The 24,875-nt window shown below is 34.9% G+C and overlaps 1 protein-coding gene and 1 long non-coding RNA gene across 2 annotated transcripts in view; one reads left to right on the top strand and one right to left on the bottom strand.

Moving 5' to 3' along the window:
* The window catches only part of ZNF385D (zinc finger protein 385D), a gene marked incomplete in the record, with an annotated part of 956,631 nt that overhangs the window by 410,461 nt on the left and 521,295 nt on the right, over positions 1-24,875 (top strand).
* On the bottom strand, positions 1,994-20,412 carry LOC104005475 (uncharacterized). The gene is made up of 4 exons (XR_001713208.4): positions 20,187-20,412; positions 6,009-6,062; positions 4,279-4,370; positions 1,994-2,116 (listed from the first exon to the last, which is right to left on the bottom strand). It is a non-coding gene; the product is annotated as an uncharacterized LOC104005475 (long non-coding RNA).

The raw sequence follows: 24,875 nt of genomic DNA, 5'->3' as shown, positions 1-24,875 counted from the left end.
AATATCCAGAAAAGAAAATGAGCATTTTATGTACAGGAAAATTGTATTAAATTTCTTGGGAAAGGGTCATTAAGGCCAGGTTGGGTTTTTGAACCAGGATAAAACTATTGAATAAAAGATACTGCTCCAAGCAAGGCTACTGTTTAACAAATATTTGCCCAAAGAATAATTTATAAAACACTAGTTGTCAGAGATAATCTTGGAGAAAGTGTTTGGTGTTTAAATATTTGGAAAATGTGTTATTACATGGTCGCCCTCACATATTAGAGTAATGGTGACTCCAAGATGTCTTGCAACATGAAAATCAATTTTAACTTTGTTTAATGAAACATTTCCCTAGTACATGTTAATGTTCCCTCATCAGGAAACAACTTTAAAACCACAGAAAATATGAGAATGCATGCTAGGCAACGAAATTATAAGACAGAAAAAGAAAATCATCTGGTTTCAAAAAATACCTTTCCACAGAGAATTGGACACCTCACCAGTTAATAGCACTGGCAAGAAGCCAGCATAAATATTGACCACATTTCCCTTCTGGGAGCTGAACTGCTGCATTCCATCTGAAAAAAATCAGTACTTCCATATTTTATGTTCTTAAAAAAGAAGTAAGGAACCTAATTCTCTCTACAAAGCTTTCAAAATGCAGACCAAACCTTTTTTGTGAACATCATGTGCTATTTCTAAGCTGCCTGCTTGACATCTCTGCTATGATGCCTTGCAGGCACCTCAAGGTTAACATTTCCAAAATTAAACTTCAGTGAACTTTTCTTCATAAGTATGCTCTCTGCAGAGATGTCTTTGCAGGGAGTGGCTCTGCCATCCCCTGTTGTTTCCATTGATAACCTAGAATTTACCTTCTACCCCTCTTTTTCCACACGTACCATTTTCCCCTCACCTATTGATCTTACCTCCGAAATCTCCATTTCTCTACTTCTCTTTACATCCAGCACCAGGATTCTAGCCAAATACATAATCATCTCTTCCCAGCAATATCCTCTTAAACATTTTCTGTCTGGCTTTATGTTGCCTTCCTCTTATTGCCCATAATATGTTTTCTGCACTTTAATGAGATGGACCTTTGAAAGACACCCATATAACCAGGTAATACCCTTGCTTTACACTTTTTAGTGTCTTCTGCTGCTCTTAGGATTAAGGCTCACTTCCTTAACCTGGCCCACAAGACCCTGTGTGCTGTCCTGAAAATCCATGTCACTTCTTTTTGTGGTGACTTTTCTCCTTAATTCTTTTCCTTTTAGACATAACAGTTTTCTTTCAATTTCTCATAAGCTCTATGGTCATTTTTATCTCAATTTCTGCAAATATTTCTTCTTTCAGAGTTGCCCCCCTTCCCATCCAGTGCACTCTCCCACTATATGATGGATTTGTATGTATTCTTCAGAACTAATGTCTCAAGAAAAGCCTTTCCTGAATCCCTGGATCATGTTAGAATCCTATATGGATGCAATCCATTCACTTACAAAATATTAGGTAATCAGTTTTTCAACAATTGAAATGTAACAATCAATGAAATAATGTATGTAGCCCTACTTTAGACATTTTAACGTTCTATAAAAATAAAAGGCATTAAAATTAAAATGTGAAATAAATTTATTTATCACTATAGTTTGTTCTAAGGAAATTTTTCCTGCATGATTACAATTTATTTCATTGCAAATAGAACAATTTAATAGTTACTTCATATTTCTAATTAAACTGGCTTCTTTTTAAACAATTTTTTTTTGGCAAAATACCTGTTGACAATCAAAAAGAGAAAAGAATTAATTTAAAATTTTATTAAGTCGAATATTTTCCAAATGCCACATAAAATTGGCCAAATTGATGACAGGAAAGAAAATTCCTGTAAGTTTCTGTTCTTTCATTCATTTATTTAATATCCAAATACCAAGACCTTTTTTATATTCCAGGCATTCATTTAAAAATTATTTTCTTTTATTTTTTTAGTTGACATATTATAATTGCACATACTTACAGCATACAGAGTGATATTTTTATACATGTATACAGTGTATAATACTCAAATCAGGATAATTAACACGTGTCTCCTCATTTATTTTTTCTTTGTGTTATGAACATCAAAAATCTTCTCTTGTAGCTGTTTCAAAACATACAATAAATTATGGTTAACCATATCAACCTATAGCACCACAGGTCAACAGAAATCATTCCTCCCATCTAGCTGTAATTTTATATCTTTTAAACAACATCTTCCTATTCTCCTCTTCTCCATATCCTCTAATACCCACGATTCTACTCTGCTTCCAAGAGCTCAGTATTTTTTAGCTCCCACATGTGAGCGAGAACATACAGTATTTATTTCTGTGCCTGACTTATTTCACTTAATATGATATCCTTCAGGATGCTGTGAATGATAGGGTTTCATTCTTTTTATGGCTGGATAGTATTCCATTGTGTATATATATATCATATTTTCTTTATCCATTTATCTGTTGATTAATATTTAGGTTAACTCCATATCTTAGCGATTGTGAATAGTGCTGCAATAAACAAAGGAGTGTAGGTGTCCTTTTTATATACTGATTTCCTTTCCTTTGAATAAATAACCAGTAGTGGGATTGCTGGATCTTATGGTAGTTTTATTTTTAGTTTTTTGAGAAACCTCCACACTGTTTTCCCTAATGGCTGTCCTAATTACATTTCCACCAACAGTGTACAAGGGATCCGTTTTTACTGCATCCTCACCAGCATTTGCTGTTTTTGTCTTTTTGGTAATAGCCATTCTAACTGGGGTGAGATGATATTTCATTATAGTTTTGATTTGTATTTCCCTGATGATTAGTGGTATTGAGCATTTTTTTTCGTATATTTGTTGGCCATTTATTTGTATGTCTTCTTTTGAGAAATGTTTATTTAGATCCTCTGCCACCTTTTAACCAGATTATTTCTTCTGTGAGTGTCTGTGTTGGGGAGGGTGTGCGCGCGTGTGTGTGTGTGTGTGTGTGTGTGTGTGTGTATTGCTGTTTAGTTGTTGAGTTTCTTGTATATTCTGGATATTAGTCTCTTGTTGGATGTATAGAATGCAAATATTTTCTTCCCTTCTACAGATTTTTTTCATCACTTTTTGATTGTATTCTTGGCTGTACAGAAGATTTTTGGCTTAAAATAGTCCATTTGTCTTTTTTTTTTTTTTTTTTTTTTGGAGGCTGTGCTTTTGAAGTCTTAGCCATCAAATATTTGCCTACTCCAATGTTCTGAAAAATTTCCCCTATGTTTTCTTTTAGCAGTTTTATAGTTTTGAGTCTTATGTTTCAGTATTTAATCCATTTTGAGTTGAGTTTTGTTGCCAGACACTCTTCTAGAGGCTAGTGAGCCAGAACTGAGTTAGACAAAGAAGCTTCTGCCTTTTGCAGATTTTCTCTTTCTAGCTCAGATTCTCTATTTTGCCTTGGAGTGAGGGGAACAGTTAAATAAGTTACCTTTCTAGATCCTTCTTGTTTCAAGTATTTCAGACAGCCTCACAGGCCCAAGGTTCCTTTTCTGTGTACCCACCCATGGGGCTAGCCCCATCTTCCATGGTGACAGGAGACCATGGTGACCAGGCTCCTTGCATTGTGTCTGAACAACTTCTGAGTACATCTGAGTACAACTCCTGTGACTGGAGTTAGGGCAAGTACCTTACATGGTTCTTTGCAGCACTCTGAAAATATCAATTTGAAATGAATGTGTTGATTGCCTTCAATCTCAGCTGAAGGGGAAAGATAGAGATTAGATTTTTGACTGGTTCCTCACAAACACTATAGTATTTTACAACTTTATAAATTATTTTCTCTTATCGTTTTGGCTGGACGAATGAAAAAAAAATATCCTGAAGGAGCAATTGCATTTCCTTAGCTGCATTCAGCATCTTCATTTGTTTTTGTTTGCCAGTGCATTTTGCCTTATTATTTGAAGTGTGTTTTTCTTATCTGTTGTAGGCACTACACTTTATTCCTATTTGCTGATTTAAATAGATCTCTAACCAAGGAAAAGCACAAGATTCTCACATTGCTGTATACTAAATTTCTGGCCTGGAATCATATGTTATTTGTGCTACTTTAAGTGCAATGACATTTATGTAACTGTATTATTGGTTGCAAAATAACTTTAAAAGTAACTTTATTAACTACATGAAATAGAAACAACAGATACCAGAAACCTGTATTTTATGCTACAATCCCAGTAGATGTTATCTTGTAATATTGCATTATGAAATCTCAGGGCTTTAAAGAAAGAACATTAGGGTTTATATTTTCTCACCTGGCATAAAATGTAATACAATGTTTCATTTATCTTCAATGGTTTCTTTTTCTTGAATTATTTGTAATGAAAAAATATACTTGTACATGGCTCTGTTAAGAGAGAAAAAATAATATCGTGAACATCCATGGTTTATATTTAGAAAATTCTCTGATTGCTATCCCCAAGCCATCACTCTACAGCTTAATATTTATTTGAATTTTTATTTCAATTGTGAAGCTTTCTGCAGTAATTTAGAAAAATAGGTTATGCAGTTATAATAGAATTTGGCAATAGAATCTAGTTCTACCCTGGGATTATATTACAGGTAAAATTGTTCATTTTCATTGACTTGGAACAATGGTTTTATTTTTTATTAGATATATAGCTTCTTGTCAGTTACAAATAAGAGTGATATCAACAAAATAAGAGCCCCTATTCATTAATCCCATAACATGTGCCCAGCAAGGTGGCATTACATAAATATGTCTCACTTAGTTCTAATAGTGATCTTTTGGAGAAATGTTATTATTTCCATTTTAAGGATGAATAACTGGATTTTGAGGTATGAAACTTATACAAATTCCTGTAACTAGAAAGCAATAAAGTATAAGCTCTGGCCTGACAGCAAAGCCCATGTTCTTGACCTCTATTGTCAATCTCCAGTGTCCCTAACTCCAAAATATAGGTCTTCTTAATGTGATCACCTCACAAAATGATTTTGCCCATTATTGGTGCAAGCTGATATTCTTAGGTAGAAACGATAGAATATGATCTACAAGGCTTAGTTACATTAAATTTGAAAACAAATAAGGAGATAAAAAATTTCAGGGAGGATAAAGATTAGTCTGCATGTGCCCATTGCAGTGAATTGTAACAGTTTTATTAAAATGGGAATGTGTGGGTGCATGTGTGGGGAACAACACTCGGGCACACTGGCGGTGACCTTGAGAAGCAGGGTGCTGATGTGAATACATTTGTTTCAAGTACTGTCTGTTTTTCTGAATGCCAACATTAGTGGTACATTAGTACATTGATGAAACTAGTACATCTACTCCTGAGACATTTTATTTACTAGTAGATGAATGGTGGTGAAGGTTGGAGAGAGAACCTATGGGCTAAATAATAGAGAATTGAAGGAGAAAAAGTCAAAGCAAAATGTTGGGTAGGCAGACTAAATGCATTATCACCTTCTAAGCCATGAGGGAAAATCCACGTAGGAGAAAATGGGATGGAAATAAGGAGGAGATGGGGCAGATGGTTATGCTGGGAGGCAGAGAACTGGAGACAAAGCCTGCAGTGATTCCCCAACATAAGCAGAACACCAGTTCAAGCAATACCTTATGCATGTCCTCTGGGGTTTGGGTAGGCTTGTGCCATGTGAGTTTTGCTAAAACAAAACAAGAGTCACCTTTGCTCCAGTTCTCAACAAGTTCCTCATCGCCATCTGAGACCACCTCAGCCTGGACCTTATTGTTCATATTGCTATCAGGCTTTTAGTCAAAGCCATTCAACAAGTCTATAGAAAGTTGCAAACTTTCCCACATTTTCCTGTCTTTTTCGAGCCCTCCAATCTGTTCCAACCTCTGCCTGTTACCCAGTTCCAAAGTAACTTCCACATTTATGGGTATCTTTTCAGCAATGCTCCACTCCCGGTACCAATTTACTATATTAGTTTGTTTTCACACTGCTGGTAAAGACATACTCAAGACTGGGAAATTTACAAAAGAAAGAAGTTTAATTGGACTTACAGTTCCACATGGCTGGGAAGTTCTCAGAATCATGGCTAGAGGCGAAAGGCTCTTCTTACATGGTAGCAGCAAGAGAAAATGAGGAAGAAGCAAAAGCAAAACTCTTGATAAACCCATCAGATCTCGTGAGACTTATTCACTATCATGAGAATAGCATGAGAAAGACTGGTCCCCATGATTCAATTATGCCCCCACACCCCCCAGGTCCCTCCCACAACACATGGGAATTCTGGGAGATACAACCGAAGTTGACATTTTGGTGGGGACAGAGCCAAACTATATCACCACAGATGATAAACTTGAAGTTAAGGTTAAATTGGATCACCTGATGGAGAGAGACTGTGGATCACAGGATAAATAATACAGATTGCCTTCTGCTTGAGGAATGTTTTTGTTGAAGGTCTGAGATTGGCCCCTGCAGTCATGCATCCCTCTTTTTGAAACCAGGCTTATTACATGATTATTTTGAGAGATTATGTTTAGCCATAACACTTACTCCAATGACGAAAATCATTTATCACTTTTTACCATTGCATACGTATTCCTAAAAGCAGAGGATGCATTAACCACTGTGAACAAATTCCTCTGACATATAGATTGTTTTAAATATGTCACTCTGTTGGCCAGGAACTTACTTCCAGTTATTAAAAAGCTAAGTATAATGCCAAGTATTTAGTTTTTCCAAGGTTACCTCTTAGTTGTCTCCCTTTTACATATTTACAATTAGATCACTGTAGAGTGTCAATCCTTTTTCTTCTTCTCCCACTCAAACTTTATCATTTTAAACATACCTTTATCTTCTCGTTATTACTATTATATTTTAAAATATAATAAGTGTGAAAATGAGGAGGAATATCACATTTGTAAAGGAAGCCCCTATACAGCAGGTGGGGACAATGATCTGGTTCACCTCTAGGACTCTGGATAAATAAACTCAGGTTCTTTTTCTTTTTCATTTCGTTTTCGTCTTTTCTTTCTTTCTTTCACTTTTTTTTGTTTGTTTGTTTCCTGAGACATAGTCTCACTCTCTCACCCAGTCTTCAATGCAGTGGTGTGATCACGGCTCACTGCAGCCTCTATCTCCTGGGCTCAAGCAGATCCTCTCACCTCAGCCTCTTGAGTACTGGGACTATGGGCATGTGCCACTAGACGTGGATAATTTTTTTCTTTTTTAGAGAGACAGGGTCTCGCCATGTTTTCCAAGCTCGTTTCATATACCTGAGCTCAAGTGAATCACATGCCTGGGCCTCCCAAATTGCTGGGATTCCAGACATGATCCATTATGCCTGGCCAATAAACTCAGGTTCTTACCTACTTGTGAAAACCCACAAAAATATTCCCTCCTTTGAATTATGGAAGAATTAATTATCTGTGTCACACCAGTAGTACTTAGCATGTGCCAGTATGGAATTGGCATACAGTAGACATTTAATAAATGATGAAGCTAACCCTCTTACCACCATAACTCAATGAGTTAATCGAAGATTCTCAATTTTATAACATGTGGGTTAATTAAATGGTCAGGCTGAATCTATGCAGCAGGGTAAACAGAATTTGAGAACAGATTGCAAAATTTAGGTAAATTCAAGTTTTTGTTTGGTTTGGCACCACAAGTAGTGTTTCCTCACCCAGGCTTCAGTTTTAACAGAGATGATTCTGAATCCAGAAAGATCTTTCTTAAGCTTCTGATTTCTTAAGATGCATCAGAAGCTTAAGAAATCACCTCCCTGTTTAGATGATATTTATTGGCCAGAACTGGGGAGATGGATATGGGAGAACATTGGAGACAAGAGAACCCATCTTCTTCCTCCCTATTTTTAGGGGTGGAATTACCTGCATTTTCCATGTAGCTTTGTTTTTTCTTTCATGCCCTGTCCCCACTCCCTACAAGAAAGTAAGAACTTCAGTTTCCATCTCCTATATCACCTGCTTCCTCCAGCCATTTTAAGAACAGAGCCAGCAAGAAGGATAAGCAGTCAGTTGCCTATAGTGCCGCATCCACATTTATGTTACTGTACTGTGTTTCATAGGAAGGAGAAATTTTATAAAGTTTTTTTCCTTTGTTTGATGAAATAACTTGTCATACCTTTTCACAATGATGCTCCATTTGTAGTAAACACAAAAACATCTGTTGGTAACAATAAAAAACCTTGACTTTTTACAATAAAAGTTAAAAGTCAGTCTCAAGCATTCCAGTGAACTCACAGGGGCATCACCAGATTTCTAAGTGTTTCGAAGGCTAGACAGCCTTGCAGGCTGCTTGCTTGGGGCCAGTCACAGTTTCAACATTAGATTGTGCTACATTCCTTTTCATTATGTCATATTTTTGTAAAGCTTCATTTTCAGTGGTTGCTGTGATATGATGCAAGTACAACACAAAAGTCAGTGAGGAAAGGGAAGTGAGGGTGGGGATGTCTAACATTATTCCAAAGTTTAGGAAATTGTTTTGGGTCCAACAGGAACATGGATTCCCTTAGTCAGTCACTGTGATAATTTAAAAATGAAATAGAAATAATGTTTTACCTTCAGTTAATATATATTAATGAATCATGTTGCCACTGAGTTGTTAGGATATAACTATTAAGGATATAAAAATTAAGTTGTTTACACCTAACTAACAAACAGAACTCACATATTTCTTTTGGCCTAGGGGTACCGTGTAAATATTACTAAGACACTAAAATTGCTGCAAAATGAGAAAGTTTAGAAACCTCCAGGTTGAGGAGTTATTCTAAGTGTTACTAAGGCTCCTTAGATCCTTGTGAGCCTATAAAATAATTAAAAACTCCCATCATGAGAATGTGTCAAAAACTGTAATTTTGAGAATATTGATCCTTATGTGTTTACTTGAAACAAAAAACATATTGGGGCAAGTTCCTTAGAGACAAATTTCGTCTGCTGTGGGTCAAACATCACCTAATATGTAAGTGTTAAAATGGAATATTCAGGCGTTGAAGTTGTCATTGTTATAAGACCCTTGTTCCAGCAAAGAAACTGAGGTACAGAGAGAATTATTAACACAGCAAAGCAATCAGAAGACGCGACTCCATATTGTGCTTTAGAGGACATATGTTGTATCTTATCTTCCAAATGGGGTTGGAGGGTAGCACTTATGCTGTGATTAAATAAAATCTGACTTTTTACCTTAAAATAATTCAATTAGAAGTAATTTGAGTATCTTTTCCTTGTTTTTCTCTTTTGTCCAGCTTATATTTATCCATGATTTTATAAATCTGGCTCAGCAAAACATATTGGAAGGGATCCCATTTTAAACAATTCTGTTAGTGCTTTGCTGCAGGCTACATGTGCCTTCATTGTGTGTGTGTATACGTGAGTGAGTTTACTACCGTAATTAGAAATTACTTACTCTAATTTTCTCTAATTTCCAAACACTACAGTGGTATCTTTGTGCAAGCCTAAGTAAATTACTCTCTCAGGCATCATATTTATTTTAGTTACATGAATATTAAAAAAATGGATGGCTGGTTATAGTATTTACTGAAGTTAAATGGAAGGGCAAAAATGCTCTCTATTCCTTGAATGTTTAGAAAACACAGGGGTTTAGTTGAGGTAAAAAATATGAGTTAATGTCATTTTCCTGGAAGCTACCCTATTTAAAAATAGCCACTAAGAACCAAAGCTATTGAATAAACTGTATTTTAGCCATTTGATAAAACTTTTCTTGGAAGTATTACTTGGATGTAAATATTTAATCTTGCTGAAATTATATTTGTTCAGGAAGTTTCAAATATAGCATAATGAATATAGTCATAAAAGTTGAATCAAAGGAGAATGATATAATGAAAAATCAGAATGGAACTCAAAGATCCAGTCAATTTTACGTTTTTTTCCAGATATTTTACTGTCATCCAAAAACTAAATAATTACCTATTGAGCTTGATGTAACTTTTTAGACGAAAAAAAAAGTTTTATTCTGAGCCTCTAGTTTGTAAGTTCTGCTGCTTGCTTGAAATGTGCATTCCCCACATGACCTTTACAAATGTTTTATTAGATTTAATTAAACCGAGACAGGAAAGAAAGGAAACACTTGAGGAAAATCTGGCCAGCAGAGAAGATATAATACTGTAGAGTACTCAGGTTTGACAATTGTGGTAGTTTGTAACCCAACGAAGCACATAAAGTTAGAAAATAAAGAAACTAGATACCTGTAATCTTGATTTTGTGATTGCTGAATGTGTTTAGTAAGGGGAGAAGAATAGAAAGTATTTAAGGCATCAGGGGAAACCTCTTTGAAAGTGTGAGAAATGAGTTTATAGACCATGAACATTTTTCGTGTAACTAGCAATTCTACCTTTGGCATCAGAAATTTCATTTGAGTTTAGTTCATGTATGATATAACAGGCAATGGAAATGTTTAGTTTTGGGACTTTTTTGAAAGAATCATAAAATATATTAAGTAGCAGGTACAGGTACATTTTTATACTGTTGTATAAAAAGATTTTGATACCAGTCATCAAAAATTAATCCATAATTACATGAAATAAATACATTTAAGTGACTGTTTTAGGCCACACTCAGAGTTGGTAGTTAAATTTGAAGTATTTAATTATCACAACCACTTTCTGGGTTAGGTTTTATTATTATCTATATTTTAAAGATCAGAAAACTGAGGTTTAGGGGGATTCCAAAATCATCAAGTAAGTAATGACATCAGGACTTAAACCCAGGCCATTTGACCTTAAAAGTATAGTCCATTTTTTTTTTTTACATTTTAATAATTCTGATATCAGGTTGTGGCTTAAAATTAAGGCAAACAATTTTGTATCATGTTTATGTTGATCGATGCCTCTCCTAATGAGGCCTTTTATTAGTTTCAAAATGTGTTTTAAAATTTTATGGTGTCTTAGGATCAAGAAAATGTCACGTTAGAGAGTAAAACAAAGACCACTAGATCTTGGGAATGGAAATAAAAGTAGTGGAGATGCCAGGCAAGGAAATACAGATCAGTGAGAAAAATCAGAGTATCCTACTGAGGGGTCAATTCAGGATTTTTAAGCCATGAGAGGAGAGAGGAAACCATCATAGTTACTACATCATATTTACATCACATATAACAACTGAAAGCAACATTCTGGATAGGAAGGTATGAGATCATTGGTTCTTAGTTGCTTAAAAAGAGTCCCATTGTTCTTTGCTCAAGAGAGTCTTGTGTTGAGTTCAGAGGGTCAGTTAGGTCCTGAAGATCTAAAATAACGGAGTCTCTCACAGGTCATGGTTTTTCAACAACCTCATCTAGTTAATGCTCTTTGTGGAAAAACATAACATTCAGTTTTACTATCTCCATGCAAGTGCTGCAGAAATGGAAAGTTTTTCTTTCTATTCTTTTTCCAGGGGCTAAATAAAAGAATATAAACTCAAGAGTGGGGGAGAATCCTACCTTTAAGCCAATAATTTAGAAAATGCATTGTATATATAGAGCAAATTTAAAAGTTGAAGGGTTTATTTCAGTATGTATAGTAAAAGTAGGGCCTGAATAAAGACCATGTAGGTGCACCAACAGCTTCACTTTTTAAAGAAGCAAAGCATTGTCATGGAAAACAAGTAGTGGAGACAGTGGAAGAACCCTAATTCAGAAAATAGGGTCTTATTCAACGTAGTATTGGAAGTTCTGGCCGGGGCAATCAGGCAAGAGGAAGAAATAAAGGGTATTCAAATAGGAAGAATGGAAGTCGAATTGTCTGTGTTTGCAGATGACATGATTGTATATTTATTTAGAATACCCCATCGTCTCAGCCCCAAATCTCCTTAAGCTGATAAGCAGCTTCAGCAAAGTCTCAGGATACAAAATCAATGTGCAAAAATCACAGGCATTCCTATACACCAATAATAGACAATCAGATAGCCAAATCATGAGAGAACTCCCATTCACAATTGCTACAAAGAGAATAAAACACCTAGGTATACAACTTATAAGGGATGTGAAGGACCTCTTCAAGGAGAACTACAAACCACTGCTCAGGGAAGTAAGAGAGGACAGAAACAATTGGAAAAACATTCCATGTTCATGGACAGGAAGAATCAGTATCATGAAAATGGCCATACTGCCCAAAGTAATTTATAGATTCAATGCTATCCCCATCAAGCTACCATTGACTTTCTTCACAGAATTAGAAAAAAACTACTTTAAGTTTAATGAGAACCAAAAAAGAGCCCATATAGCCAAGACAATCCTAAGCAAAAAGAACAAAGCTGGAGGCATCATGCTACCTGACTCCCAACTATACTACAAGGCTACACTAACCAAAACAGCATGGTACAGGTACCAAAACAGATATACAGACCAATTGAACAAAATAGAGGCCTCAGAAATAATGCCACACATCTACAACCATTGGATTTTTGACATACTGACAAAAACAAGCAATGGGGAAAGGATTCTTTATTTAATAAGTGGTGTTGGGAAAACTGGCTAGCCATATGCAGAAAATTGAAACTGGACCCCTTCCTTACACCTTATGCAAAAATTAACTCAAGATGGATTAAAGACTTAAATGTAAGACCTAAAACCATAAAAAGCCTAGAAGAAAACCTAGGCAATACCATTTACGACATAGGCATGGGCAAAGACTTCATGACTAAAACACCAAGAGAAATGGCAACAAAAGCCAAAATAGACAAATGGGATCTAATTAAAGAACTTCTGCACAGCAAAAGAAACTATCATCAGAGTGAACAGGCAACCTACAGAATGGGAGAAGATTTTTGCAATCTATCCCTCTGACAAAGGGCTAATATCCAGAATCTACAAAGAACTTAAGCAAGTTTACAAGAAAAAAACAACTCCATCAAAAAGCGGGCAACGGATATGAAGAGACACTTCTCAAAAGAAGACATTTATGTGGCCAACAAACATGAAAAGAAGCTCATCATAGCTGGTTATTAGAGAAATGCAAATCAAAACCACAATGAGATACCATCTCATGCCAGTTAGAATGGTGATCATTAAAAAGTCAGGAAACAACAGATGCTGGAGAAGATGTGGAGAAATAGGAACACTTTTACACTGTTGGTGGGAGTGTAAATTAGTTCAACCATTGTGGAAGACAGTGTGGCTATTCCTCAAGGATCTAGAACCAGAAATACCATTTAACTCAACAATCCCATTACTGGGTATATACCCAAAGGATTATAAATCATTCTGCTATAAAGACATGTGCACACATATGTTTATTGTGGCACTGTTCACAATAGTAAAGACTTGGAACCAACCCAAATGCCCATCAATGATAAACTGGATAAAGAAAATGTGGCACATATACACCATGGAATACTATGCAGCCATAAAAAAGGATGAGTTCATGTCTTTTGCAGGGACATTAATGAAGCTGGAAACGGTCATTCTCAGCAAACTAACACTGGAACAGAAAACCAAATACTGCCTGTTCTCACTCACAAGTGGGAGTCGAACAATGAGAACACATGGACGCATGGAGGGGAACATCATACACCAGGGCCTGTTGGCTTGTGGGGGGCTGGGGGAGGGATAGCATTAAGAGAAATACCTAATGTAGATGATGGGTTGATGGGTGCAGCAAACCACAGTGGCACTTGTATACCTATGTAACAAACCTGCACGTTCTGTGCATGTATCCCAGAACTTAAAAGTATTAAAAAAAAAAAAAAAGAAAAGAAAAGAAAGAAAGAAAATAGGGGCATGGAGATGAAGGCTGAACTCAGAAAGCACTCATCTAGTTTAGACTACCCTAAAACACTTGAGCTCAATAGCATTCAAATACAGCTACACTCCACTGAGAGGCCCAACAATAAAGTTAGCCACCCCAACTGATGGGATGGAAAAGACACAGCACATCAGGATGGAGGATGAAACACAGGTTCTCAAGTGGAAAGTATTTCTAATGTGTGCACACACAGACACAAACACTCACAAATATCTAAAAGGACACCATGTCATATAGAATTTTTAAACACTATTGAAAAATCAGGGAAGATATTTGTAGTATTTTGCTAAAAATTCTGTTACCCTAAGAATTCTTGTAATTCAATTGGAAAATAAAGTTTCCAAGAGAAACTTAAGCAGATGATAAAAGGAATTGTCACAAAACAAATGAACAATGAGTGTATTAAATATCACAATATCACTAGTAACTAAATACATGTAAGTTAAAGAGCACAAATGGTAAAAAGGTAAAATTTTTGGATATTAAGTAAGGATATAATATAATCAAAATATTATATGCCAATTCAGTATATAGAAATCTGGTATTTTTCACAATGAAAATGGCATATACAAATATATAATATTAGATGTGAGAAGCATGGTAGTTATGTGACTATATGTCCGAAACCCTCCAGCAATATTGAATATTTTACTATAAAATGTAAATTTTCTAAGGGACTTAAGGAATTTAAGGAGGAGCAGAAAATCAGCATCTGTGGAAAAACTTGTCAATGCAAAGAAAGAAAAGAAAAACCTGCCTCCTAAAAGAGTTTCTGGGTTCAGAATGTCTTATTAATAACAGGAAAGTTTTTTTTATTTGCTTTTTACATTTTATGTCATAGAGCCAATATTGGAATGCTTTGTTTCTCTTAAATTAATCTATTTCAGTAAGTGTAAAAAAAATTAGGGCCATTTATGAAATTTATTGATATAATTAAGAAAAGAGAAGAATCAATCCAGTTTTGATGGTGGATTGAACTGTCAGATGTTACACAGCTTTAGTAATTATATTAGTGTGATATTGACAGAAAAAAAGATGTACATTAATTAGTGAATTATAACAGAAAGTCCAGAATAAGACATAAATTTATATGAAAATTAATTATAATGGCAGCATTTAAAATGAATAAAGAGTGGGTTTTTCAAGTGGCATCAGAACAAAGAACTAATTTTATCAAAAATTAAAAACTGTATCTTGCTCTCTACTTCATATAATGCGGTGAAACAAAATCCAGGAGAAATATTGCTTCAAAAGTAACAAATTCTATTAAATATAGACAAATACATAACCCTGACTTGGAAAGAGTCTTTCTAAGCATAACACCAACGATTGAAACCATAAATTAAAAAATTGATATATTTTGGTGTATCAACAAAAATACAGATGATAGAAAAAATATAGATGGATTAATACATATAGAGATATTACACGCAAAAAACAGTCATGCAAATGTCCAATTTAAAAATAACTTATAGCCGGGCGCGGTGGCTCATGCCTGGAATCCCAGCACTCTGGAAGTCCAATGTGGGCGGATCGTGAGGTCAGGAGTTCGAGACCAGACTGGCCAACACAGTGAAACCCCATCTCTACTAAAAGTACAAAAAATTAGCTAGGCATGGTGGTGCGCTCCTGTAATCCCAGCTACTCAGGAGGCTGAGGCAGGAGAATGGCTTGAACCCAGGAGGCGGAGGTTGCAGTGAGACGAGATGGTGCCATTGCGCACAATCTGGGCGACAGAGCGAGACTCTGTCTCAAAATAAATAAATAAATAAATAACTAGTAAAATACATGAAAGAGCCTTGAAAGACATAACTTTATAAGAGAGTGGCTTTACTGTACCATAAATTTGCCAATGTTTATATATAAGCAACTCAAAATATATTTAGATCATAAATTTGCTATTGTATTTATAAGTTTGATGCTGTGTGTGGAGTTGTAAGTAAAATATTCATTGTTTCTTATACCCAAGTGGTATATTAATTATTACAAACTTTCATGAGTGCAAACTGAAATATTTATATCACCTTTGACCCCAAAATTCCATTTGGAAAAATTTAGGTTAAGAAAGAAATCATAGATTCACAAGACATTTCTCAGGCATGCTCAAACTGGTGTTTTTTTTAGAAGGGTCAAATTGGCATTAATCCACAAGACCAATCAGGTATTTGAATTTAAATAATTATGGTAGATCTGCACATTGCAATGTGATATGGCTTCTTAAAAATGTTTTTGTGGAAGATGCTTCAAAATGAGAAAGTAATTTTTTTAATGTTTTTATTTCTACTTTTTAGACACGGAGTGTCGCTCTATCACCCAGGCTGGAGTGCAGTAGTGCAATTTCGGCCCACTGCAACCTCCGCCTCTTGGGTTCAAGTGTTTCTCCTGCTTCAGCCTCCCTAGTAGCTGGGATTACAGGTGCAAGCTACCACACCTGGCTAATTTTTGTAGTTTTAATAGAGATGGAGTTTCACCTTGTTAGCCAGGCTGGTCTCCAACTCCTGAGCTCAAGTGATCCACTTGCTTTAGCCTCCCAAAGTTCTGGGATTACAGGTGTGAGCCACTGTGCTTGGCCTGAGAAAGTAAGTTTTAACATAGTGTTACATGAAAACAAATCAGTTCATAAGAACATTCTACTTAAAAATATGTATTAGAGAAAACAAAGAAAAACTTCAAAAACTTTTCCTTTTTATCTTTAAAATCTAATGAATTAATTTTCAACTTTGCAATGCCTACAAACTAATGGGTGACTCCGTGTAGACTGCTTTATGTGTTGAATTTCTTGTGCATGATATACAGCATTGAATATATATACGTAAAAATGTTTTGTGTATATAAAGAATGTAAAATAACTAATAGACTATTAAATATTTTACTTTCTGTAATTGTCTCATTTTAAATAGAGGATGGAAATGGTTAAGTTAAAAGAGAAAAGTTCTCTTTCTCTTTAAAAGAAAAATCAAGGAACCAATGCTTCTCCAAAAGAGAAGTCCTAATTTTGTGGTTCACCGGTGTATGACTTCGGAGAAATAGATAAATACATTTGGTGAATTGATCCATGACCTGAGCAGCGGTCAGCTAAATCAGCTAATTTCCCATGTGAATATGCACACTGCATTAAGTAAAATTAAGAGATGATTACTGAGTTCAGCTTAAGTTCATATTACTGTGAACTGATTTCTTAATTTTTAGAGAGCTCTGAAATTGAGAAGCATAACTCAAAATGTAAGACTTATTAATCTGAGTTCCTCAAAGAGGAAATGAAGCATAATTACTTATGTTTCCAGTATAAACACATAATATGAGTTCATCAGCTGAATATGTCAAGGCACACATTTAAACAATTTTTCTTTAAGACATTTCACAAAGTTAGGTAATTCCACAATGTAGGTTAACATGGCAATTCTAGTTAAGGGTAGGATTAAGAAACTTACATCAATTGGGCAGAGGATCACTGAGCCAGACACATAATAAAAGCAACAAAATAAGTTTTTGAAGATAAACATTTACCATGATGTAAAATTCTTAGTCCAGAAAAAAACATTTGTTCAACCTACTTTATGTCATCTTCTTTCACATGATCAAAATAATTTAATCTTGATAGCTCCCTAGGCATTATTATTTTTGTTTTACAGATATTGAAATTAAGTTTTTCAGTGAGTTGTTGAAGTTTTCACAGCTAGTGAGTAGAAAAACCAGGCTTAAAATGTTTGCTCTTCTATGAACAAAACATACAACTAACGTGCATCTCACCATAAACATGCATTTTGCATGCATGAACATTCACATCGGTTAAAAAATTTTTCTGAAGACCAGACAATATTCACAAACTCTATTAAGTCAGTTATCATTTTACTATCCCAGCCTGTGTGGCATAGAAAAATTTCTCTCTCTCCTCTCTCTGTCTCTTTCTCTCTTTCATTCTCTTTCTCTCAATCTGTCTCTCTCTCTCTCACTATACATATATGTGTGTGTATATATATACACTTATACATATATATACACACACATATATACATGCACACACACACACATTCAACTATAGTCAGTGAATATACGCATTTAGTATTTGACAAATATTATGATGTATATTTTCTAAGAGACTACCTATGTGTAAATCGAAAATAAGAATTTCAAATGATTCATATTGATAGCGAATTTGTAATGTTTTCTATGTAAATGAGAGTTACAAAACTCATTAAGAAGTACTCATCTGTACTGCTCTATAAAATGAAGATGAAGGTCTTGACCTAGTAAGTACTTTACATATATATCTACATTTCTATAATTTTATTCGTCAATGAATTTGCTCATTTATTCTGGAAAAAATTAAATGTGTCATAAAATAATATAAAATAATAATCTTAATTTGATTTTCAAATTTTTTTTCTCCTCTCTCATCCCATAACACTAATGAGCATTTTCTTGTCAAATTTGGGAGTTAAGAAATTTGACGTTTCTAAATGATTCTGTAAACCTAGTTATTCTCCCACCCTTCAGCTGAACTGCTTTGAAAATACAACGTGCGAAGCTGCAGATTAACAGTGCTTAAATGTACAGGGTTGACGTAATTTCAGGCTGCTTGAATTAACTCTCTTCGACAAGCCTTTCCTTGCGAACCACCAGCAGAAAAGTTCCTCTTTGTCTACAGTTACAAGCCAGGCTCCAGTCACTGGGAGTTTTCGCATTGTTTCTACTATATTGGTGCTCGGACAAAGTTGAATCATCCCCTATGAAAGCTTGACTGCCCAAAGGGTATAAACCCAATTGTCAGTGGTTTATTCAGCTTTGACAGTTCTCAGTGTGATCCTAACAGCCTCTGGTAAAACAAGAAGGCAAGAGAAAATCTCCAGAGACCTCCTTCTATTCATTTCTGTAATAGTTTTCTTGCCACAGGAGACTTAAGAAGATTTGCACAGCCTGCTCTCTTTTCATTAGCAGAAAGTGCAATGCTGCTGGGTAAGTTAATGTGTAAGACTGTAGAAAAGAAGAGTGCTGTATATATGAATTTTTATTCCATTTAAAAAACTATCCTTTTACTTAAGTACAATACAGCTGAAAACATAAATAAATGGTAAATATATTTAATATTTTCTTAATCATAGACTTAGCATCTGGCTTCATTCTGTTTGTTGAATGCAATTCCATGGTTCACTAGGTTTTGGTATGAACATGTTAAAATTATCGTTACTGAACTGACAAGGAAACTTGTTTGAATTTTTAACACAGTCATAATTCTTGTCATCAAGTGTAACAGTATTTAATGATTTCTTTGTATTTCCATATGCAACAAAATGCATCAGTGTTTTCAGGCTTAGTTTGGCCATTCCATTAAGCTGCCAGGACTAAATTACTATTCATGTAGTATCTTTATTTCCTTCTTTGCTAGCAAAATTATATCTGGTTAGTAAAATTTCTCACTTTGGTTGAGAAAAATCTACATGTTTACATTAGTTATAGCATACAGTAACTAACATATAAATGCATTTATTCATTATGTACATAAAAAGACATTTCCCTTACAAAGTAGTGTATATAATTTGTTGAGTATATGTTGCTATTTTTCTTTTATAATTTAATCTATATTGTATCATATGAACTAATTTCCCAATTAAAATATTGATGAAATATTCTGAATATATTATAATTAGTAGATATATCATTTTTTTCCATGATGTTGTCACCGCACAAGTCATTAATACTATCAAAGATCAGTATTTGATAAATTGGAACATAGAAAAAGAGATAAGACAGGATGAGTCAAATAAATACTTATTCTTTCTCTCTCGCTCGCTATAGATATGTGTATATATATACATATATATATATACACACACACACATCTATACACACACACATACACACACATTCAAATATAGAGTCAGTGAATATATCCATTTAGTATTTACTAGTCACTTTTATAAATTAGTCAGTTATTTCTTCAAGATGCCTTTTTTCACTATAAGCTAGACAGTACCAAAATGTGAACTGGGTGGAATAAATTAATACTTCCCTCATTTTTAGGCCTTCCAGTATGAAACAGCTGAATTTAGCCTAAAGTTAAGACCTTTTTGGCTTTTCTGATACAGTTTTTATTATTAGAAGTATGAGTTCTTATGTGAAGTAATATTACATTTATAAGTTCTTAACCATTGTCACGAAGATTCCAGTGTGGACCTAGAAGGGTTAAGTTATAACATCTTACAAGGCAAAATAAGTGATAACTTTAAAGTAAGACTGATGAAGTTGGCCTTCAGCTTTTGGTGAAATCCTATGTTTTTTAGATATGTTACAGAACAGCATATATTATATCTGTGATTAGGGATGTCTTAAACAATGACCTGATTAAAGAACTGCCAATAGAAGTGTTCTTTTCTTCCCCTACATCTTTAAATTGTTTCCCCTGACAGTTTGTGATGGTGTGTTGACATTTTGAAATATCAAAGCAGAGAATAACCATTGATACAGCTGTCTGACTTACCATGGTTGCTTATTATAGCAATCATGTTACCACGGGCCATACTTCTGTCAACAGCACTTCATCACAGATGCCCCAATTGCCCATATATGCATGAAAGCTCAGAGCATTGCCTGCCAAAGATGCAATAAATCAAGGAGCAAATTATGTGGCAGTTTCTGCAGCGCTTAGATATTCTTGTGTCCTCGTGGCCACGTGCTTTTATTCACTTACTAAGTTTCTAAACAATGCATTAGCTGAACGATGAGTCCTTACATTCTGTTTGTATTATGTGTCATAGTAAGGAAGGATGACTCACTAGAAATTAGAATGTGGATTATAATCCAAAAGAGCCCCTCATTTGTGAACAGGTTTAGGGAAAGAATTCAAATCAATTTTTATTTGCTTATTCTCCTCTGACCATTTAAAAAAGAAGTCATTTTATTTTAAAAACAAACTACGCGAATAACAAGTGGGTATGATTTCTCTAAAAATTAAAATGTAATAATATTTCAGAAATTTTAAAAATTACGCTATAAAATGTTTGACAACTGATCAGTTACTTGACATAATACACATAAAGTTAAAGTGTTACTGTTTTGTCATGTCCTTAGCTATAACATATACATTTGACAATACACATGTGTATGTTGTATATATTTTCTTTATAAAAAAGAAAAGTTCCAGGAAAGCGGAATTTCCAAAATTCAAGAAGAATAATTGTATATAACCTAATGGCTTCTAGCTATGGGACTTTGTAAAAGGACCTAAGGCTATGAATGAGGAAGAACAATTTTTCTAAAAAATAATTTTTATTTTTCATCATAGAGCTTAAAGATTTAGTTGCCTCAAATTAATTGTAGAATGAGGTGGGCCATAACACATAAAAGAAATTAAAGAGGCTGGGCACGGTGGCTTACCCCTGTAATCCCAGCACTTTGGGAGGCCGAGGTGGGCGGATCACGAGGTCAGGAGATTGAGACCATCCTAGCTAACACGGTGAAACCCCGTCTCTATTAAAAATACAAAAAATTATCCGGACGTGGTGGCGGGTGCCTGTGGTCCCAGTTACTCGGGAGGCTGAGGCAGGAGAATGGCCTGAACCCGGGAGGCGGAGGTTGCAGTGAGCCGAGATCATGCCACTGCACTCCAGCCTGCGTGACAGAGTGAGACTCCATCTCAAAAAAAAAAAAAAAAAAAAAAAAAAGAGTCATGGAATTAAAGTGGAAAAAGACCATAGAAAACATCCTGCTTAATCACCATACTTGGTAGATCATTGTTTGCTTCACTTATTTCAGCTAAGTAGGAAATTGTATTATACCTGACATTTGAGTCAGCTTAGTGCATACATATACTACTACCCTATTTCCAAATAGATAATATTTTTGTCAGAGAATGTATTGGTATTCTCATAATAACAAAATTTCCCCAAAAATGGCATTATCAACATAGTAACATATAAATTCCATAAGCTAGGTCACACAGCTAAGAAAAATCAAAGCTTTGAACCCAAATATTTTGTTTCCTGGGACTTCCCTTTTAACCACCATACAATAGAAATAGTGCTCAACTCATTTAATAGTTTTCTACAGAATACAAAGTAGGTGTTAAATTGTGTCATCTTTTTTCATTGGCTGGAATCACACTTTCCAAGATAATTTGCTTTTGTCCCTCATTGATCTTTATTAGTTATCAGTTTCAAACACTTTAGATTTAATATTCTTTGTTTTTCAGCCTTTGATGAAACATGAATTATCTAAAAGTACTTGGATGGATCCTCTGTGGTATATTTCTATTTGAAGTAACTTCTTACAAAGTTGGTACTATTTTTGCAGTATTCAAAACTATTTCTGTATTATGACATTGATAAATATTTTATGCAGCAGATTTTTACATATATTTTCTTCCTTAAAAATAAATATATTTTGGAACCTCCCTGACCACTGTATATGAACTCTTTATACTCCAAGCCTACTGTTATCCTCGTAGCCTATCTTATACTTTTTATTTTTTCACAGCATTGAAATATAGTGAACTATATTACATATTTATAATCTGATTGTTGTCTATCTCCCTAACTAGAATCTAAGTTCCTTGATAGCATATAGACTAGGTTTGTTCTGTTTTGTTTTCATTGCTGCACTTCAGCAAGAAGGAGAGTTTCTGGCATAAAATATAAACTTTGTTGACGTGAATGTTGAACGAATTGATAATACCCAGTTGTAACATTGCATTTGCTATGTTGTAAAAAATAGTGCTTTACATATGTATTTCCTAATCTTCACATCCAATTTACTTGCCAAGTAGTTATTCTTTTTCCCATTTGACAGACGAAGAATGTGAGATACATGGAGAGTAAGCAACTTGCCACTAAATGGGTGAACTGGGTGAAATGGTGTCAAATCCACCTCTGCTTGCCTTTAAAATCCATAAACACTTTTTTTGCTACATCACATTACCTGATGATACGTTACACTTAAAATGTTTTTCATATGTTGAAAAAAGGAACAGAGAAATATCAGTAGACAACGTCATAGTTCGTGGTTTGTCAGAAACTTATAAAATAACGCAAACAAGACAAAAGTTTCCAAAGACCTCTAAAACAAAAAGACCCAGGGAAGAAATAAAAAAGGAAATAAAAGAACTGGAGAGAAGTGAGGCATGTTCAGAGAAAATACATTTAGCTCTGACTTTTCCTTCCTCACTGGTTAGTCTAAAAATGCTTTCATTCTTCTTTCCCTGGGACAACTTAATACTCTTCCATTCATCACTCCCTATGTGAATTTTCTCCTTTTGCCAAATGAGTTTACTCAATGCCATCTGAACCAGGAACTGTGCTTTACTTATATAGATCTCTCACATCTGAGGCCTTCCCTTCCAATGATAGAAAAGCTTTCCATTCCTTTTCCAAAGTCTTTCTCCTATCGAATCTAGTACTTAAAACCTTCAGCCTACAATCACAGTAAGCCTTGATATAATCTCATGGCATCAGTTATTGAACTCATCACAAATTGTTTTAAGACATTTCTAATATAATTTTCATTTAACACTTGATTTCTCTCCATTCATCTATATTTTCTTTTTTTATTATAAGGACTGGATATTTAATACCTTCTGTACTATATTTAGGAGCTCAACAGGGCTTGATTGAATGATTATTGTTTTAAAATACAATGCAACTTATAATTTACAATATATAATTGGTGGATGGTTTTTTTTTGTGAACAAGTGTATAGTTTTTAGAGGCCTAAATTCTTTCTGAGTTCTATGGTAAAAAGTTGTACAGTCAGGTCAGACTATGTTTTGATTCCATTTTCACCACTCTTACCTTCTGAATGGTCTTTGAGAAATTCCTTATGTTCCCTAAAATGGAGAAAATAATACGTACTTAACAGTGTTGTTATCCTGACTAAATGCAATTATGTTCACATTAAACCCCTGATTTAGAGCCAAAGTAGGCACGGAGTAGAAGCCCAATAAATGCTAATTATTGTGGTAATGATCATAGTTGGTATTTCAGTGGGCAAATATAGGGACTTTACCACCATTCTTGCCCTAGTAATGACAGCACATTAGTCTCCACTTGTCTTTGTCTTTACCGACATTTTCAACTCCCATTTAGTTGCCAGCATGGAAAATTAGTTTAGTGAGAAACCTGCCCCATCAATGTGACATCCAGAACTTCTAGCAACCAAATTCCAGATACCAGGAAGCACAAAAGACGGGCCTTGAACTGGAAGACTTCACAGTTCAGTTCAGTGACTACCTCATGAGCTTCAAACAATGAAGAATACACTTATACACTAAATTGCAAAGTAACGAATAAAATTAAAGTAAAAGTTGGGAAGGCCTGAAACTGGATAAGAAATAGTAGAAGGAGTGAACTTGATCTTGACTTTGTGGGATAATAGCCTTTGTACTGAATTACACATAGAAAGATGGACATAGCAGGTAGGGGTGTTGAGGTGGACATTAGTTTTAGGGGAAAGTGCACATGAAGCACGGTAAGAAAGGAATGCGTGTGAGTGCAGAACAGCAATGAGCAGTGTGACTGACATGGCAGGTGTCTGACGCAGTTGGAGAGGAAGAATGTAGCCAAATTGTAGACATGCTTAAAATGAAAATAATAGTTTCATTGTGAGACAGTAGGGAGTGGAGAAAAATCCCATGCTTATCATCTGGGCAGTATATGTGGAGTCATTGTCTGAACAAGGTCTAATTCGTGTATGTGCTGTGGGTAGGCCAATAATTGCCTAGAAACATCTGGCCTACTTTCATTCTCTCCAATCGCTGCCCCCCTCAGCACTTGCAGCCCAAGTAAGTTACAGGAGGTGCATTCAGGCTTGGACCTGATACACTTCAGTGACATGTGTCACACTGCCCTGAGTCACTCTCATCTGCCAGGCTCACCGGTGTCAGTCACAAAAACGTTCTTCTGGGTTCTTGTGCATAACTGAGAGAAAGCTTCTGTTAACTATAGGGTCAAAACCTACTTAGGTATTAGAGCAAATTATCCGACTAAAATGGATACATTTACAAATCCTAGTTTGGTGAAGAAATAAAATTACATTAAAAATGAAATTCTAATTGTCTACAATATTCTATGCATTGGGATTCTGTTCGGTTGAGTATTAGTTGAGGCAAATAAAAATTTGGACCTCCTTTGTTACGTAGAGATTTCGCACTGTGTTATTACTTCTGGAAATTACACAT

This window comes from Pan troglodytes, chromosome 2 (genome assembly GCF_028858775.2).
Source record: "Pan troglodytes isolate AG18354 chromosome 2, NHGRI_mPanTro3-v2.0_pri, whole genome shotgun sequence".
Classification (NCBI taxonomy): domain Eukaryota; kingdom Metazoa; phylum Chordata; class Mammalia; order Primates; family Hominidae; genus Pan; species Pan troglodytes.
This window is presented reverse-complemented; position numbering and strand designations above follow the sequence as displayed.